The 19561-nt window shown below is 36.4% G+C and overlaps 1 long non-coding RNA gene across 2 annotated transcripts; it reads left to right on the top strand.

The window, feature by feature from the left end:
- The first annotated feature begins 8431 nt into the window (after positions 1 to 8431).
- On the top strand, positions 8432 to 19315 carry LOC150047444 (uncharacterized). 2 transcript variants are annotated; one of them, XR_016539397.1, is made up of 6 exons: positions 8432 to 8514; positions 10611 to 10695; positions 11483 to 11532; positions 13748 to 13932; positions 18197 to 18411; positions 18794 to 19315. It is a non-coding gene; the product is annotated as an uncharacterized LOC150047444 (long non-coding RNA). The 2 variants fall into 2 exon arrangements; XR_016539396.1 differs by having other exon boundaries at positions 13744 to 13932.
- Positions 19316 to 19561: the final 246 nt, after the last annotated feature.

Raw genomic sequence — 19561 nt, 5'->3', positions numbered from 1 at the left:
AGAAAAAGCCGGAAGTGGTACTGAGGCTCAAGTGGTAGAGCTCTAGCCTTGAGAAAGTCCAAGGACAGTGCTCAGGCCCTGAGCTCAAGCCCAGGACTGGCAAAAAAAAAATGTTCCCATAGGAGAGTGAATGTTTAGAGGTACACTCAAACTAGAGATGTGGATAGCCTGTTTACCAGAGTAATGAATGTATACAACAGAAGTTTGAAAGAGCCCCAGTAATTAGCCAGTTCACAGATGAGGTAACTCAGTTTGCTAATTCATGTTAAGGTTACAAGATTAAGGAGGTGAAGATCCACCCAAATGCTTTGTGGGTGATAATAGATGATGGTAACCCATCAGCTCCATTGTGCCAGCACCAATACCTCTGAAACAAAATACTGGACCATTGAACTTCTCTAGCCTAAGTATGCACTGTGCTTGGCGATGTTCATACCCATAGACACTGATCTGCTTTGGAAACATATAGGACACAGTATGTAGAATCATAAAGAATATGGTTTTGAAGCTGAGCCCTTGTTATATGCTAGTCTCTGGTGATCAGAACCTGAACCCCATTCTTCAAGGCTTCAAGGGTAGCACAGGTGGTTTCTTTTTTCTTCCATTTTGAAGCTTCACCTTGAGTTAGTTACTTAATACCTTGGAATACCCAAATGCTTATCCAGAAATCAGGATAGTAATACATAGTGGATTTATTTTTCAAAAGGTCTTCTCAAAAATCCTATTATACTGGAGCACCTCAGCAAATAGCTCAGTGATTATAGGTTACAGGCATGCTACAGGAGAAGAAATATGGTCCAAAGGTTGAGTGATGTGTGGGATTTCCCATGGATGTCTGCAAGGCGATTCTCTCCACCCCCACATGCTTTATTTAGATAGAGCTCTGGATCTCCCTTTCTATGCCTTTCACTTCAATCCTGTTTCATAACATGCAATAATTGCTTTCAAAAGCATTAAGAAAAATACACAGTAATCCTTGGAATGTAGAAGCAAGTGACTGAGCCCGTGTTAAGATGTGGAAACAACTGGGCCGGGAATTTAGTCTAGTGGTAGAGTGCCTTCCTAGCATGCACAAAGACCCAGGTTCAACTCCATAGTATCACAGACATAGAAAAAAGTCAGACATGGTGCTGTGGCTCAAGTGGCAGAGCTCTAGCCTTGAGAAAGCTCAAGGACAATGCTCAGGCCCTGAGCTCAAGCCCTAGGACTGGAAAAAAAATTTTAAGATGGGAAAGAACTAAAATGCTCAAATTGAATTCTTCATCTTCTATAATGAGAACTTCAGAGGCTATTTCCTGCAGTCTCTCCATTTGGTCATTCAAAGAAAATCTTTCCATGGGCTTTTCTGAAAGCTCTCATGTTAAGTGCGTGTGTGGTGTGTGTGTGTGTGTGTGTGTGTGTGTGTGTGTGTGTGTGTGTGTGTATGTGTGTGTGTGTGTGTGTGTGTAAAAGATGCTTGTTAAGTATTAGGTAATCATCTCTCAGAAGCACATTCCTACCTACAGAGTTTGGCATTCTGTAAAATACTGCACCATAGACCAAAGGTCCTTCTCCTTCAGGTACCATGACTTCTGTACAGTGAGATGGAAGTAAAGAGCCCATTGTCACCTGATCAGAAATAAATCTCAGGCTTTCAGAAAGATTTAAATTCAAAGGAAATGAAAATTCAACAAATACTCCTCGTTTCTCTTATCCTATGTGACACTTCATTTGAAGGACAAACAAACAAAAAGTGTTACCTCTTTTCAGGACTGAATTTTAGTGTGATCTCTCGTGACCAGAGCTAGGAAGAGTTATTCTCACTGCGGCAGCTCCGCTTCGCTCTTCTTTCTCCGTCCTTTTGAGCCATCTTTTCCCTAGAGTTTCTCTTCCCTCAGCATCACTGGGGAGATGGTGACAAATGCAGAGTCCTGGGACTCAGGCAAAGCCAACTGATTCAGCTCTCCTGGGGGTGGTGTGGGTGGGTTTGAAGGAATTCACAATTTAAACAAGTTCTCCTTGTGGCTTTTTCCTCATAATAAAGTTTGGGAACAACTTCAGGTGTGTCTGTTTATTGTCTCACCCTGGTCTTTGCTTTAAATCAGTAGTTCCCAGACCTGGTTTCATGACAAGAATCACTGGGTAGCGTTAAGAAAAATGAATGCTGGAGTTCTGCTTCTGGATATCCTGAAATATCAGGATACTGGCTTGGGATAGAACCTAGCCACCCCATGATTTCTTCTAGAGTGATTAACACTTGAAGCCATAGTCAGGCAGGATGGCAACCCTAAGTTCCCTACCACATGCTTCTAGCATCCTCCTTCCATCCTACACTCTACCTCCTTTTTTTTTCTTTTTTATCACTTTCCAACTTACTACTTCCTTTACTTGTATTATACTTCCCCAATTCCCGACAGATGGGATTCATAGACCATTGGCATATGAAAAGGGATACTGTAAAGCATGAAAAGCAGGAAGTAACTGCATTTATCATCTGGATTGCTTGTTGTGTTCCTATAATTCAAATGATGCCCTTTGCACCTGGGTCCTGGTGATCCTGGTTATGGAGAAGACACGCCTTAAAAGGAAAACAAGAGAAAAGGTGTGATCTTACTGCTGCTGGTTTTTGAATCACTAGTGTAGCATGGATGAGGGTCACGGGATTTGTTACAACAGCATTTCTTACATCTCATTTAACTTGAGGGGATTCAGGCCACACGTCAGACTTGGTTCACTGAATTCATTCCATGATATGTGGATTTCATTTCCTCTTGGAGTTCAGGGATCATTATTTCATTCATTATCTTTACTTGATAAGTACTTATTGGGTGCTCTTGTTGTCAGATTGTATGTGCATCTGTAACAGGTACTTGGAGACTGTTTTGCATTGACTCTTTCCTTGGACCTCTGAGTTACTAGCATAGGAAAACAAAGTATTCCCATCTCCATTTCACGTCTCTTTAGTTCTGAGTGGCTCTCCCTTATAATCATGTTGAGCGCCGTGATGGGGGAAGTTGGGCATCTTTAACAAAAGAGCTGAAGCTTCCCTGAAAGGAAGGATCAGAGTTCCAAAGAAATGACTTCCCCCAAGTGAGGACCCTGGCTGCAGCTGAGGTGGCACCCTGGAACTGGCATTGTTCTCATGGCAACTAGATTGCTCTTCCTGGAGTGATTTTAGTGATAGCAACTTGCAGAACCAAGATTCTGGTCAACGAGACCCTTCTTTGCCCAGGGCTGCTTGAATGTGCAGCCCTCTAATTCCTGCCTTAGTTCTTTCTCTGTTTAAACCCAAGGCTCATGTCTGCATCTGCATCCCAGAGCTGTCCCAAGAGCTCCTTTTGCCTCTTCCCATAGTTGTCTATGCCATATAAGCAAGGTCCTTCACCATTGTACATATTTCTAGTTGCACAACCTAACCTGAGAAGTGAAACCCCTGAAGTTGTTTGGGGCCCTGGAACTGCCAGTTTCACAGCAAGACAGGTAAATATTGCTATATAATGTGGAAATGAACATGGACACCAAAGCAAATGCCCCATTTAATGTATGTCAAATGAAAACATTAGTCTGTGCTGTTATAAATTAACATCATGATTATATTTGGAGATGAATTGATTGTAAGAGGCAAATGGCAGGGCCTTCTGGGATGTAGCTTATAGCTGCAAGTTTCTGTTTCAAGTCCTCACAAAAAGCAGGGCTATATTAAACATCTATATTCATGGTAAAATGTAAAGAAGAGTTTAGGTCAATTTGTCAGGTAACATGAAATAAATCTCTGAATCACTAAGTTTCTCAGGCTCTTCCCTGTGAAACGGTGTTCTCTGACAAGCCCTGTCTACTCACAGGGAGGCAGAGATAATGAAAGGGAACCCTAGTCCTCTTGTCCTGGGCTGCAACCAGCAAATCTCCTCTTAAATGTAAAGATGAAATGGCTCCAACAGATCATCTCTCTTGCTTTTTATTGAATGGAAAAAATAATGGATACCACTTTATGGTGAAACCTAAATTTTTATGAGCTATATAGTGTGCCATTCTGTGGAAGCAAATGTATAAATAAAATAGGTTCATTGTGGCTCACAGATGTAGAGGTTCCAATCTAAGATGAGGCAACCACTCGATTAGTTCTCCGTAGGTGGTTGACATGTCTACTGGTGTATGTTGGAAAAAAAGAAAATACAAAGTTAAAACATGGACCTTGTGACTGAGTTGCTTGATACACTTTCCCCATGGGAACTTTTTTGTGTCCCATCAAGCTACTGTCAAGGTACAGGTTGTGTTTGCCATCCTGATGTGCTGTTTGCCCTGCAAACACCAACAGCCTCTTTGCATTCTTCTTGCCTCAGTGCAACACATCTGCTTAACTTTATTGTTGAACTTCGTCTCAAAAGTTCCAAGCTGAATTTGAACTTTTTGCAAGAAAACAAAACCATAAACCTGTGTTCTTACAGTATATGTTTTATGCTCCTTTAAAGGCCAGTTGGCAGACAAACAAAATATAAAAAAATTAGTCCTTTATGATAATATATACAGTAGTGCCAGTGATCATTGGTGTTTTTTTTTTTGTAATTTTGTTGACACCTGATTGGGTGGTTAGCATATGCATAGAAATATCTCCCCATTCAACATTTTTGTTCAGGTGCAGTGATGTGCTACTCATTTAATTTTACTTTTGCAATGTTGGGGATTGAACCCAGGGCCTTAGGCATGCTAGGTAAACGTTCTACCACTGAGCCATACTTAAAAAAAGGTTTTTTTGCTACTCTTGGGGCTGGAACTCAGGGCCTGAGTACTGTCCTTGGGCTTTCTCAAGGCAAGCACTCTACCACTTGAGCCACAGCACCACTTCTAGATTTTTTTCTGTATTTGTGGTACCAAGGAATCAAACCCAGGCCTTTGTGCATGCTAGGCAAGCACTTTTACCACCAGGCCATGCTCCCAGCCCCCATTTAAATCTTTTAAAAATAAATGCAACACAGACAGCTTGTTTTCAATTTGGTTGACAAATTTGGTTGACAATTTGGTTGAGCATCTTTGTGTGTGTGTGTGTGTGTTCACAAGGATATTTTTCTTTTTCTTTTGTTATTTCAGATCTTTATTTTCCATTTGCCTATTGAAAACTGAAACAATTTCATCTTGGTTAGCTAAGTCCCTCTCTTATCTTTTTTTATTTTATTGTTGGGGTAGTTACAGTTACATTCGTCAGGTAGTGGGTACATTACTTCTTGTACATTGATACCTCTTCTCATGTTTTTGTCCCCAGTTCCCACCCGCACCCCTCCCCCCCAATTATGCTCCCTTCCCTTCCCTATTACAGATAAACAAATAAATGTATATACAATATACCAACTAACAAAGTCAGATATGTTAACCACATGAGAGTAACCATAAGGGGAAAGAAAAAGAGTACTAACCATAAGGGGAAAGAAAAAGAGTACATTAACACAACAATCACAAAGATAAACCTTTGGTTTCCATATTCTAGAGTTCATTTCATTAAGTCTCATTCACAAGGAATGAGACTATTTTTCTTTTTCATTTATTTATGTGTTAGAAAAAGCAAAGATATATTTTCTACATATGCTGTCTCTTTGTTAACATAGACCTTTCCCTGTCAGGTACGAGTGTGCCTATTGGTGAAGCAGAAATTACCCGATTACAATAGTTCACTGCAAATCTCAATTAATCCTGTAGCTTTCACAGGTTTAGTTTACCTGTGTTCTGGGCTACTGCTTACTGTCAGCCATTCCTTGATTTCAGTGTTGGCTAATCACTAAATTCTTGTATTTATTTCCATTTTGCCAATTAGCTTAAGTTGTTAGTGCAAATTTATATGTCCTGGTTCTTGTAAGTCCTTGCCAATTACTTTGGAACATTGAACACTTAACTGTGCTTGCTCTAGGGTGCTAGCAATGAAACAGTAATTAACTGAAATAGCTATGTCTTTTCCTCAAAAGCTAGAAAAATAGGATTACAGTCCAATAAACAGGTTGAAAGCAATATAAGGGTAATTCTTTTGATAACAAGTTTCTACTCATAGTTATCATGTAATTTGTTTTTTTAAAACATTAGTTAAATGCCAAAGAAATGAAAATACACCAAATGATGGTCTGTTTGATAGAATAAAATGCTAACAGATCAAATCTAGTTTGACTCAACAGTGCTTAGAATTTATATAATGTGTCGAATGGATCATAAAATGTTAATCAAACAGAAATCTTGACCAGATCAAAGTAAGCTAACTCAATTCAGCAGTAGTTATGAAGCAAATGGAATTTTCTCTTCTAATTACATTAAATTTTTCTAAAGAATACATTTATTGTTATTGAAGAACAGATTTAGAAATAACTTTTGAGGTTTAAAATTAATCCTTTTTTTTTTACTACTTCCAACATTTTGGTCCTTTCCCTGCTGAGGAAAATGAAATGGGAGTTTCATTATTCCAAATACAGTCTCCACAATGGACTTTAGAGAGATGCTTAGAAGTCATCAGTAGATTAGTGACATTTTCCAATTCTCTACTCAGGATGCTAAGGCACCAGACACTAACCAACCTAACCATTTTGCATACAGTGAGTCCATACATGTGTGTCTACATCCATTGTATGTATACGTCGTGTACTCATAGAGTATGTGTGCATTTACTTGTATATTTAGATTCTAAGTGGCTTAAAATGGATCTAGTGGTTAAGAACCATGATATCCAGGGATAGGGTGTGTGTGTGTGTGTGTGTGTGTGTGTGTGTGTGTGTGTGTGAGAGAGAGAGAGAGAGAGAGACAGACAGACAGACAGACAGACAGACAGAGACAGCAAGAGAGAGAAAGACAGAGAGAGAGAAAGATATGGGAGAAAGAGTGGGGAGAAAGATAGGGGAAAGAAGAAAATAAGGAGAAGAAGGAGGGAGGAGGGAAAGGGGAAAAAGGAGAAAGAGAAGTTGTGGGTCTTGAACTCAGGGCCTGGGAGTTGTCTCTGTGCATTTTCACTCAAGGCTAGTGTTCTACCACTTTGAACCAGTGCTTATTTCCCATATCCTGGTGGTTATTGGAGGTAAGAGTCTTACAGATGTTCCTGAATGGCCTGGCTTTGTAATCCTCAGATCTCAGACTCCTGAGAAGCTAGGATTATAGGTGTGGGTGCCTTTAAATTTAAACTCATTTCTTACCTCATTTATCATTTAATCACTTAAAACTATTTGAAAATAATACCTCATTCATCTTGGAGTATATAATTTAGTCCTTTTTAATTTTTGAATGTTAAATTAGTATCTTCAAGTAGTTGGCCAAAGGAGATGTTATTTAACAAAGCAATTTATGAATATAATGTATTGATTCGGATCACCCCTTTGAACATATACATAAACATTTGTATATATTTTATTGACCAAAATTTTATATATTTTACCTGTAAATATTTACTTCAGTGTCATGGGTAAAAGATCCACAATTTCATGTGTTGGGAAAATTTTAAATAAAAAAATATAAAACCAGGTTTTTAATTTTAATTATTTTTCTTAAGATACCATATTCCTGTGCATTTGCCAAGCTCTTAATGGTACAATATAGACTTTTTTTAGTTACTAGCATGTGCATAGTTTTAATAGCAAATATTTCCTGGTTTAAAATATTAATAATTTTTGGTAAGATGGTGTAAGTTCTTTTGTTCCTTTATGTGGATAGGAACATAAGTTATGCATTGGCAAAGTTTCAGGGAGGCTGGCTGTTTGTGACTGCTGTTTTGGATGGGGAACAGTCAGGGTTTGAAGGGGAGAGTGAGATGGAAACCGGGTAGGAAGTGTGGAGAAGGTTCAGGCAGTGCACAGATTGTGAGGAATGAGGCTGTCAGAAACTAGCCCATCAGGTGCAAGGGCCATAAACTGTGGCCGCGAGGGACATGGTGTTCTTGATGACAGTAGTAAATCCATTTCAAATAAAGTGAACTGTTTGCTTAGACTTTGCTGTGTTCTTTCGGATGCTGGGCACTGGGAGACAACTTGATATAGAAATTAGCTAGAAGCTGCAGAGAGAGAGAGAGAGAGAGAGAGAGAGAGAGAGAGAGAGAGAGAGAGACTGAGAGTACAGATTGTTGTTGTGTCAAAATTGTATTTAGGCACACAAAGCTCCTGTGAAATATTTGGATCTTGTCGCAATTTAGAACTTTTCAGTTTGAACAGAACCATTCCTGCTTCCATGATTGCTCTACTGCATCTATCTGTATCTCAATTATGTTCCCTTTGGGTTGCAATAGGAATGCAGTACTGACCTGATGCAAAACAGATCCATTCAGCTCCTGGACAAGTCTATTCTCTTTTCATTTTAATTTTTCATTAACATTGTACGAGGCCAAACAGCTTAGCCTCCCAAGGAAGTATGGATAGTACTTACTCTCGGGAATATTTCACTCATTTGTTGATTTTTACCTGAGCTCCTTTTTTTGTTACCTTTTCTCCAGTGAAGATTGCTTCAAATAATGCTATCCGATGGAGAGACACGGTTGCTAGGGAGGCAGTCATGATGTCCATTGTTGCCAGGGAAGAAACAGAGGTGAGTCCCTGATTAGAGAAGAGAATCATTTTTCATTCTTCTTGAAAGCAAAGTCTTCTTTATCTGCAGCTGACAAGTTCACTAACTCAGTAGGAATAAGATTTGAGAAAGAAATATGAAATTTTAATATGTTTCCTGCAAGTGAGGTAAACCTGAAGTCATTTCCTCAGCAAGAATGGACGGGACGTTGCTCACCTGTACCTTCTTCTGTGGTAGAAATTCTTTTGGAAAAAGTAACATGGTGCAAAGCTTTGTTTCTAAAACTAGGCAATGTTCTCTCAAGTTTTGTTAGGCCTCATCACCTGTTATATAGTCCTTCCATCGTCGCATCTGGCTACATGAAGACCAATAAACTATTTATTGAAACCTCTTTGGGTTAGTTAGGTATGTTTACTAGGGACTTTTCATGCTCTTGTCCCCATTTAATATCGGAATCCTATAGTGGGGCATTGTCATTTCAATAAACACTGGGAAATATTACCATTAGTGAAGAAGGCGGGATTTGAGGCCTACGGAATGACATTAAATTCTTTCTGCTGAACATCTTCAGTAAATTCCATAGCTAGTACAAATCTATAAGTGTATCTGTCTGATCTACTTTTCATTGTTTAGTAAATATCTTTAGACCAAAAAAATCCATAAATGGTACTATTTGATGAAATAATATTTGGAACTTTTCTTGAGCTTTGAACAAATGTGCTAATCTTAGGTTTAAAATTAGATAGCTTTTGGTCTTAATTATCATCATCATTATCATTATCGTTAGTATTATCTTTAAGTAGTTGTACGAAGGAATTGCCATGTAATAAAGAAACTTATGAATACAGGATGTCAACATTCTCACCTATTCCTCCCTTATTCATCCCATCCCTTACTCTTAATTTTGTAGGATATGCATTGGATTCTGGTTGGCATTTCCCCCCGCTTCATTCTTTTGTCTGTTTTCTCATGACTCCACTCCACCCCCAACCCTTCTTGGTGTTTTATTTTGCTGAACTTTGATTTTTGGCTTTCTGGGGAATTACACTATTTCAGATCTCCCTTGAATCTACTGTATATTTAAGTGAATACATTTGTACACTTGGGTGGTATACACAAGGTATTTAATTGTGAGTTTGTAAGCTACATCTATACATCCATATATAAAAGAAAACATGGATGCTTTGTCTCTTTGGACCTGACTTACTTCATTTAACATGATTTTCCCCAAGTCTTTCCATTTCTTTACAAATGGCACAATATCATTCTTTCTAATGGATGAGTGGAAAAACATGTACTAAGCTTAGGTTTAATATTAGATAGCTTGAGGCCTTATTGCATGGGTTCCTTTTAGGATATAGTCTACATAATTCAACTCAACAGAATAGAAATTGTGGAATAGAAAGCATGGGTACAGCATTTTGCTAGGATGTGTAAAACTGACATGTTTTATATATACATATATTTATATATTTTATATGTAGTTAGGTTATATATATATATTATATATGATGATGTTATACATAATGTATATATGTGCCATATATGTATATACACATGCACATACATATCACGTTCCCAACATTCCTTGAGTATCTAAAGTTGACAGTAATATCAACTATGTTCTCCTTTGACTCACTCTAGTATCTGGCATCCATACTCTGTAGTACAGATCCAAGGCTAAAGCTAAGGTGCGTCTGGAACTTTCCATGATGCAATTGTTATCCAACATTATTTTAGTTTGACCCAAACTAAGATATATGGAATCAACCAATAATTTTACAGAAAAAATGGTCATGCTTTGATTATTTATAGATGTCATGATACAACCTGGTAAGTTAGATCCTACTCGTGGGAGTTAGAATTGTTCCATTGATGATTTTTTTTATGCTACATTTTTTTGTTTAAAGACACTGAAAAAAATAAGTTAGGTTTCTTCCCCTGAAAGACATTTTCCCCAGGTCACAATATAGAAGGAACCGGGTGTTGAGTGGAATAGCTCAACTATGTTATGTGCCATCTGACTTTACTGGAGATTCCTTAGAAACTGAGTGTTTGGGGATTATTGTCTTAATGGTTACCAACAGATTTAATGCTGTCAACCTCTTATCTCTCAGAGGGCGTGGCCAAAATTTTAAATGACTCCAGCTTAACAGAGGTGACATCATGACGCCTGGGGCTTGATAAGGATTTATTTGAAAGGTGAGAATTGTTTCTGGGTATTCCTAAAGCAGAGAAATCAGTAACACTTGGCCAGTATTTTAAACATTGCCAGAGGGAAGAAGTACTCTTTCACACATTTTGTGACTTTTTTTTCTTTTAAGTCTAGATGACAACCTTATCAGCAATTGCAGTAAGATGCCATTCCTAGGCAAATTGTTAAGGGAGGGAATGGCTCAGTCTTTTTAAGATTGTGTGGTTTGTAAATGAGTTAGCACGAGTGATTTGAAGGATTTAATTGATCTAGTGAGTCAACACAGTCAAATTGTTTGTGTAACCTACCTACATTGAAATAGTCTTGTGAATAAATGAGTATGTCACAAGACCTGTGGAAACTAGTATAAAGTCACGCATATGGTTTAGTGTGGATCTTTCATAGAGAATAGGAAAAGACAGATACAGTTCATTTCCAAGCTATCTATTTATTTAGGTCAAGCACTACAAATGTGAATAAAGTTAGCTATGGGAGAGACCATTCTAGTAAAATAATTTTTAGTAAATACAACATTGTTACTGAGACAGATCATACAAAACAAAACAGGGTTATTTAAGCTTGGTTGCCAGTCGTCTTCACTACCTGCTCTAGAAGATATAGGAAGATTCAGGAAGATACAGAAGATATAGGAAGGCAGAGAATTCAGACCTACATATTTTTGTTTTAGCTTATTCAATATAAGAAATGAAAATATTATTTTATGAGCATTTAAATCTTCTGCATTTGGGGGACACACACAACAGATTATTGCTACATTTTTCTTTTCTATTTTAGTAGGAAGTCACTACAATTGATTCAGTACTACTTTGCCAGAAAAAGTCAAGGTCTGTTTGCTTTGCATGATATTAAATTAAATTTGTCTGAGAGATAAACAACTTAAATGTTAATGTTGCGCATTGAAGAGCACATCTGTGCTGATATTTAAATAATACATCCATTTTTTTAGATTCTGGCTCAATGTCGTGGTCATCTGTTTGGTTTTAAGCATTTGTCAAATGCTATATATTTAATTAATTCTCCTTTTACTGAAAAGGTGAGACTATTGCTCTAACCCTTGCTCTGCTAAAAACAAATGTGCATACGTTTTACTTCTCATTCTTTTGCTGTGTTATTATTTGACCTGTTTAGAGCAAGATTTAGCCCAAAAGGCAAGATTTTTGTATGGATATCAGTTTTTGTCTTTCACTTTGAACCAGTCTGGCATTACTCCACTACATTTTCTTTTTTTAATATATATTTTTTATTGTAATTAATAAAAGGGTTACATGATATTTGCCATATAGAAGGTGCATTAATTCACATACATTGATACCCTTTCACATGTTTTGGTACCCTTTACCCTCCCCTCTACCACCCCCCCCCGTCTTGGTTTTCCCCCTTCCCTATCAAATTTCAAATAACCAAATACAAATAAATTCAATATATCAGATAACAAAATGAGGTACTGTAACAATATGAGATACCCAAGGGACAGCAAAGGAGATGAGAGATAACATAGTACATTAAGGACAACAATCATTCGTTATATGACTTTTGTTTCAATATCCTGGAGGTCCTTTCAATTAGCTTCATACTATATGGCCTTATGTATCAAGGTTTTGCTCTATTGCAGATCTCTGCTAGTAGAGACCAAGATTTCTACTGATTATGACAAATGAGGGAAACCATTGAGCCTAAGTTCCTTTGGGTCTGCTTACTTCACTTAATAGGATTTTTTCTAAGTCTTTCCATTTCCTAACAAATGGGGCGATGTCGTTTGTTCTGACAGCAGCATAGAATTCCATTGTGTACAAATACCACAACTTGTTGATCCACTCATCAACTGAGGGACATCTAGGTTGGTTCCATATCTTTGCTATGGTGAATAATGCTGCAGTGAACATTGTTGTGCTAGTGGATTTAGTATGCCCTAGATTCTGGATGGTTGGGTAAATGCCAAGTAGTGGAATTGCTGGGTCATAGGGGAGTTCTATGTTTAGCCTTTTGAGGCACTGCCACACTGCTTTCCATAGTGGTTGAATGAGTTTGCACTCCCACCAACTCCACTACATTTTCTTTTTCAAAAAATAATTCCTCTTGTATATTTGGTATATATTTTCATTGAACTATATCTTTTGTCTGAGTTTATATATATATAAATATATACACACACATATATGTACAGACAGACAGACAGACAGACCTATAAACGTGTGTGCATTTGTAAACTCACATATACACATTCATTCACTTGACCTCATGAGGAAAAATAGTGTAAAAAAGAAAATGGAGTTTTGCTATCATTTTCTTCATTAACTTGTATAATTTTCTAAACCTTTAACAACTTCGGTAGTTTCAGTTATAAAATGAACCCAATCATATCTACTATTTGGAGTTTTCTAAATTAATATGTCAATCAAACATCTTGACAAATTGTAGGCAATAAAAAGTTTCAGCCCTTTCTCCCTATTGTAATTGTTGAATGCATTAGGAGGACAATGTAAACTATTCTTTACTTTTTTCCAATGAGATCCAGAAGGAATTGAAAGCTTATTTCAATTTTCATAATGTATAAGAGTATTAATCAGATGAAATAAGATTTAGTACTGGGAGATAATGATAATACTATTTCTTACATTACTCAGAATTAAAATACTCCTGTGAAATTTTATTAACCATGGAGATTATTTTATAGTTGGAAAAATTATTCCCATGAGTGGAGTTGATTTAAAATTTTGTTTTTAAAGGTGAAACATAACCATAATACTCTTTCTTTTACTATGCAATATTCTAGTCACAATTATGCAGAAAGAACTCATGGTTTTAATAGAGCACACTCTTAGAATGGCCAGTTCACACCCAACCTAGTAAGAATTCTACTGGCAGTGTGTATGTGGTAGTCTCCAAAAGGATCACCATCAATTTCCTTCCTTCTTTATGCAGATAAACAGATAGAAGTCTGATTTCTATGCTTTGATTCTGAGCTGATTTGAGTGAGCCACAAGACTACCATTAGGTCATAAGAAGTTTTACAGTTTTCTTTGTTGATCTTTAAGAAAGGTTCTTGCCAGAATCCATCAACCTTGCTTTGAGAAAAATCCAAGATACATAGGGAAGCCATGTGTAAAAACTTGAGTCCACATCTTCAATTGAGCCCCCTTGGTAGCCAACCATGAGAAGAATCATCTTGAATGACGTGCAAGACAAGCTCACCTGACTCTGTCACTGCTGCTGGATTGCTGCAGGTAAGAAGTCTCAAATTAGAACCTGTCACCTTAGACAACAGTAGGAAATGAAAATAAGTTGTTCTTTTAAGCCACAGAGCTATTAGTTTAGCAAGCACAGTAGAATAGCATTTCCAGCAGACAAAACAACTCAAATACGTTCGCATAGCGACGTGTACCTGTTGTATCAATCCTCAAATTATTAAGTGATTTGTGCCCTTAATAAGTCCAAATCTTATTTTAATTTCAATGAGATCAGATTTCAAAAGAAATATAATGAGTGTATGGTGTTAGATTTTTGAGGGGGAGAATTGAAATATAGCATTTTGGAACTCTAAGCCTCATATGCATCTATCCATTCATTTAAATATTGATTATGTACATATGCAAAGCAATATGCCAGGTGCTGTGGGGGATAAAGGGATGAATCAGAAAGCTGCATCATTATGAGCATTTTGGAACCCCCTTCCCTATCCTCCTAAGAACAATAAAACAGGATGTTCCAGATTCCTGGTGGGCTTTCATTTGGCTTTCTTTTCAGTTTTCTCTCTTCCATTCTTTTGAACATTTTCTTCAGGTTATTAGTTTATTTGAACACATAAAGAAGGCATGGGGAAAAAGTGGAAAGAAAAATAGGTTCATATAAAATGACATCGAAGTCTGAAGAGAAATGAGTAAGCAATCTAGAATCTTGACAAAGATTTTTCTTTTATGTCTTCTGGCCCAAAGGAGTTTTTCTTCAGCTCAGCAATATTGATGTGTTTTGGTGAGAATTGATATTTATACTTGAGTATAAAAGACAAGATGGGTAATAGAAATTGATGGAGCCAGGTGCTTTAGCTGTGATAAACTGTTAATTGTTTTTCAAGAGCTGTGGCGTGGTTAAGAGCAGTTTCTTTGGAGGGGGAGAAGCTAGATGCTGCCGTGAACTCTAACAGTCACTATCTTTGGACTTTGGGAAGTTTGGAGAACCCTTTAAGCCTGAATTTCATTACCTATGCAGGGAATTTTACTGATTCCCACAGGCAGTTGTATTTGTTATAAGTATTGGCATAAGCTCTAGGACTTAGAAAGAAACACAACATCTTTCTGTGGTCATGGCCACGAGAGTTATGTTCTATGTTAGGATATAAAATGAAATGCTTTGTTAAGATTTTTTCATGTGATTTTATTTAGGTTCCACAGTTAACTGGGAAATGTAAAAAGTATTAGACCTCCTTACCCTTTTATAATTTAATTTGCTCTTGTTTTCCCATGTTTTGAACACTGGGGACCCTGTGTGTGTGTCAACCCTTTGTCCCTCACTGGTAGTTTGTGCTACTTTCTCCACCTACAGATTCTTGGCTGGTGCTACAGAGATAACCTCAAGCTTGGAGCAAAAAGGGAACAAGAGGCTTCTGTGTGATAAAATGCATTAATTTATCATTGCAGACCTTTACCCCAATTTGAAAAGCAAATCGAATCATATCACCTTAATTGTTCAAGCAGCCTGATCTTCACATTCCTTCCATCATGTTGAGTTCCATGGTTTGAAGTTTTATCATCTGGGGTTTCTCCAAATACATTCTGGGGAAGTTGGTAAAGGCACTACCAGCTGGTGAGCGCAGATGCTGTCTCATTAGCATACTTAGCCAAACCTTACTGAATTCTAGTTCGTATGTGCTTAAACTGGGAAGTTTAATTGTGTTGAGATCCTTTTCCCAACGATTTTCAGAAATTTCTCAGCAATGTTAACGCATACTCATGAGTTTTCTCATGTAGGAGATCCAAACTTCAGCAAGCCCATTCCAAACTTTGTAGAACTTAGAGTTGTGTTCGGTTTGAGTCACATTGTTTTGCTTCCATGGTCACTGATACGGCAAGACCCAAAGAGGCAGGAGGGCTCAACCCAAGGAGACACACGGAGACCACCATTTCCAGAATCTGGAAAGGATGAGCAGAGTTGGTGATTGCCCTTCTAGTTAAAAACATCAATTAGAAGAATAAAATATGCTTTCTTTAAGATTTGAGGCCATATAGAAATATATGGATGGAGAGGCAGAATTTTCCATGTTTTGAAATTTGTTTTGTTGGTCAAATCTATAAATTCCTACCTTTTCTGTTCGTTTCCCTATCTTATTTTTAAAATCAGAGCCCTACAAAAGTAGAGAGAAAAAAAGAGGAAATATTTAGGAAGGGAGTGGATGAAATACTCCAACTCTGTTTTGGAAATTTTTGTGTTTTTACTTTCAGCCTGTTTTTCTTTTTAGTAATATCTTATAATTAATATATAGTTGGAATCTTTAAGCAAAATATAGACAATGTGGTTTTGCCATTCAACCACAGGCATTAGTGCATTTAGACTTAATGAAAAATTTGAAATTATATAGTCCTTTCTTTCATTTTACCTTTGTAGAATTGATTATTTTTAATTATTATATTATTCTCTTCTATTACCTCGAGTTATATATTATGTTCCCTTTCTTTCAAAAGAAACTAGAAACTATAATATGAATAACTGATACTCAAAGTCTAATGTGAAAAAGTAACCTTTATTCTATTCCATCCAATGTAAGTCTTAAAATATCTTAGTCATACCAATTCATCCTTTCTTTTATATTATTGTGCTAAATACTTTAATCGTATCCTTGAACCCAATTATATGCTATGATCATTTTTCATTTTATGTGCTTAAGATAATACAGATTTACTAAATATTTTCTAATTTCTTTTGATCTTTCCTAACATTTCACATGTTCCAAGGGGTCCATGACAATTCTACATAAAAATATGCTATAGAATTTTTATTAACAAAGATATGATAATCAAGTATCTTACCTTTATTTACAAGAAATATAACATTATTTCCTCTTGAAAGTCTTTTTGTTCTACGAATACAGAATTTTATGTTGACAATAACCTTTTTCCTCAGTTTATCCAAAGCATCATTTCATTGTGTTTTAACTTCATTGATGTGCTTGAGAAATTCTCTGTCATTCTGTTACTACTTTGAAACTAATGATTTTTCATTCTTATCATCCATCCTTTATACTTCCTTTAAACCTGTAACTTGCCATTTCTGCTGATAAGAATGTAATAGATGTCTTGAATCTAAGGACTGATATCTTCTGCTAGAGCATTCCAGAATATTTTTGCTCATTATCTTACCATATAAGACCCTTGTATCATTCTCTTTTCTTTGCTTTTGAGACTCTGACACAAATATAGTGTTAATGGTAACACTGCACACTATTTCTATTGTCTTTCCTTCTTTAACTTTATTTATATTACATTTTGTAGTTTCTCGTGATCTACTTCTAGTTCTAATTTTTCTCTTCAGCTGTGTTTAATCTTCCCAGAAATTTTGCCAGTAAGTTTCACATTTTAAATATTTTTATTGCTAAAGCATATATTTTACTCCTTTTTAGATTGCTAAGTTAATTATATAAATCCACTAAATAGGTTAATTTTTCTAATTAATAAACATAGAATATAAAGTTCACAACTCTAATATCTGAACTCTCCATCTGTTTTGGAGTTTTGTTATTCTTTTCACAATGATTTGATGCTAGTTTTTATACAGTATTAATTTACCTTGGGAAATTATTTGTGAGACTGTTTTGGGTCTTAGAATCAAAAAAATTGTAAGATAAATTCCTCAAAAAATCCAGAGATGATTTTTCTTAGTTTCTTTAGATAGCCAAGGGAACTGTGTGGCATCACTTTAAACTAAATTTATAGTCTCAGGTCTCTTGAACCATATAGGTAATATGAATTTGAGCTATAAATCTAAATAGTGGTTGGTTTATGATTACAACTTCTCAGAGAAGATTTACTGCTAATGTTCTCCATGATCTGAGGGTATGTTTTTTGTAGTCTCTGTAGGCCCAGAGAGAGGAGGTAAGCTAACTTCTGATTCATTTGCAAGAATGTGAAGCCACTTGGGAATCCAAAATTATTGTACAGGAAAAGTCTGTTTTAGACTTGAGTTTATTCTGTGCTTTGTTATGGACCTGTATGGTTCCAGGAGACTATGAAGACAATATTCGTGGTTTTTGTGTCTATGACAAAAGATGCTTCTATTTGTGATTTATAGTCTCTTTTCCGCGTTACTTTTGATTGACAATACTTTACTATTTTGTCATGTCACGAATGCTTTTGACAGATTTATATTTAATCCAGTATTTTTAGTTTTCAGTAGGGTAATCAGCCTCTCCAAATTCCTAGGCACAATAATATCGGAGACAGAAATCCCTACTGTTGCCAGTTCTGACACATCCCTTGCTTTGTTATTCATCCTTACCAGATATAAGCACAGTTATTTGTCTATGTCAGCAATCCCTTCATATTGGAAACTGCCTCAAACAACTCTGCTGTGACCTGAGCAGTACCTGCGTGTGATGTTACCTTATTGTTTCCTGAACACTCTAGCTGATTGAATGAATAGAGTGGAATTTCTTCTTTCAAGGACTGTTCTGCATTTCATCTATCAAGATGGCTCCACCAACTTACTCCCTTTCAGTAAGTCACATTCTTTAAGCTGTTTTCTCCATCACTCATGGATGACATTTGTCACCCAGGTCACACATTCAGGTGACAGAGGAGATGAGGAAATGTTTATGCAGACTGCTCCGGGGAGTTTCCAAAATGGTAATGATGGAGAAGGCAAGGTTTCTCCTACTATCGCTTCTATTTCTCTCTATTGCAATAGGGATATTTACCTGAATACATGGCTTCCTAAAATCACCTAAACACACTGACTAGTTTTCTTTGTAGTGAAAAGTAACATTTTTACAGTATTCTGGTAAAGAAATGGAAGTGGAAATATGCTGTGACGATTTCCTGGTTGGTCAGGGTGGAACGACTGCGGTATATCATACATCTTTCTAATACTTTGTTCCAGCTTGCTGGCAGATATCCCCAGTTCCTCAGAGCAGGAATGGAGACCACACCAGAACACCAGAGCCACCCGCTGCCCGGAGCCAGCACTCCTCAGGCCTTTGAGAAGCAGCGCTGCTCTTCACTTATTTTGGTTATTTACCGCCAATATTGTGCTTATAGGACAGCACTTTGTTTAGAGCTTTCTGTTATTCACAGATGGACATTATCTCAAGTAATCTAGTATATAAACAGCAAATTCCAGAAATGATGGAACAATGATAAATGTCTAAGATCAATAAAATAACATTTAAACATACCTCACTAAATGTTTTTGTCAATTAAAAGTCCAAGAGGCAGTAACTCAATAGTACTGAAAAATCCCCATTCCTGATAAAATCTCTCACAAATGTGGAAATAGAGAGCATATCTTAGCTAAATACAGTATGTTTCATGAAAGATCTTGTATATGGGTCATATATAATGGTATTATATTTTAAAGTTCAAAATCTGGCCAAATGCATAAAAATATTCAATGTAACTGATAGTACTCAATATTTAATGACAAATCTTACTCATATTAATAACTTTAAAGTAATGTGTCACTTATGTAAGTGTATATTTTATTATATTAAATATTTTTATGGTAATTAACATATCTAGGTTGCACATATGTTATATAAAGAATACAGAATACATAAAATATGTGGTAGAGTATTCTAGTGCTTTTATGTTTTATATTTGTATTGCTCACATGTTTATTATATCAGCAATATAGATGTAAATATTAATA

The sequence above is a fragment of the Megascapheus bottae genome, chromosome 23 (genome assembly GCF_031878675.1).
Source record: "Megascapheus bottae isolate mThoBot1 chromosome 23, mThoBot2.hap1, whole genome shotgun sequence".
NCBI lineage: Eukaryota > Metazoa > Chordata > Mammalia > Rodentia > Geomyidae > Megascapheus > Megascapheus bottae.
This window is presented reverse-complemented; position numbering and strand designations above follow the sequence as displayed.